We start from the raw sequence: 1,500 nt of genomic DNA on the forward strand, positions 1-1,500 counted from the left end.
ACACTGAGATTCGACCTCAGATCGTTGAAGCTCCGAGAGGCTATTGTTAATGCATTGACCACAGAGCTATCGTCTGAATAGCCTAGGTCTACTACTGTTTGTTCGGTATTTGAACCGATTTGAATTCGGCCACGAATTTGTTTTGTTTTATTTTGTTTTAAATGTAGGCCTATTTTTACATATTTTGCTTTCGTTAATGTTAACCAATTCTGTTGTAGCATAATAGGCCTATATTTTTTCCCTAAAAGTTTGTTTTATTCTCTGCTTTGTTTGTTTATATTTTTACATATTCAATCAGTCTCATTTTTGTTCAAATAATGAAAAAAGTTTTTTTTTTTTTTTTTTTTTTTACCTGTTAACCGTTGCCAGTGCGCCCGCGCACTGAAGCGTTTTTTATTTATTTAATTCAAAATTACTATCAGATTTAATGTTATACCTTGACAAACTATACATCATTAAAAAGATATAAGACTCAAGTTTCAGTATTTGACCACTATTGTATTCTGAGAAACTCATAGTGACAGTTATGTCTTAATTTGTGTCAGGAGTTATGAAATGAAAAAATGAGTGATACCTTTAATATGAATTATGCGTGTCAGCCTCTCCCATTCATAAAAAAACTCTGTGCTGTCGTCATGACAGCGATACACAAAACAACGTCCCTCAGGGCTTTAGCTCAAAAATATGCAGATTTGAAGAAATATTGATAGATTCTCATAGATTTACATCATATTTCTACAGACAGGAATAATATTTATTGAATTTATACCCAAATGCGTCGATGTAATCTTTATGAGCGTTTGGTACTCTGATTTACTGTGTTTTCAATTCATACCAGCAGCCTGAGGGCGCTATATGCACAGTAATAGTCCATATATGGAACATGAAGAAGAGCCAATCATGTGACATTCCAGGAAGCCTCGAACACACACACAGCTAACAGAGATCGCGCTGTAACATGCAGATAAAGACGTTTTGAAGACAATAAACATGATTGCAATGATATCTGATTTGCCTGTGTTCTTTAAGCCATGCCAGGTATTTTCATAATAATAGATTATATTTATAATGTAATGCTAATCTATATAGACTTAATCATCGTGCAGAATACTATCAAATAATATATTTTCTGTCTGATTTTTTTATCTGAAGCCAAATTAGATCACAGAAGATTATTTAAAACACTCGACTTGAGTTAAAGTAAGTTTGGAGCACAAACATGGTTTTAATCTCATATATTGTCGTGTATTGATGGTGTGCTAAGCTAACATGCTAGCTAGCCCTGGGTGCACCTGCCACCGAACTGTTATTCTTTTATGATTTTTTCTAAATAGGATTGTTTACTGAAATGTTTCTTTATTCAAGAAGGGCATTTGAGAAAAAAATTGAGAACTTTGATTAAAGAAATTAGGGTTTGAAACCTATGAATAGCCTGTGAATAGCCAGTCGTTAGTAACTATAATGCAGACAAAAGAAATGCATATTTAGAGCCATAACCAG

Source organism: Rutilus rutilus (assembly GCF_951802725.1).
Source record: "Rutilus rutilus genome assembly, chromosome: 5".
Lineage (NCBI taxonomy): Eukaryota > Metazoa > Chordata > Actinopteri > Cypriniformes > Leuciscidae > Rutilus > Rutilus rutilus.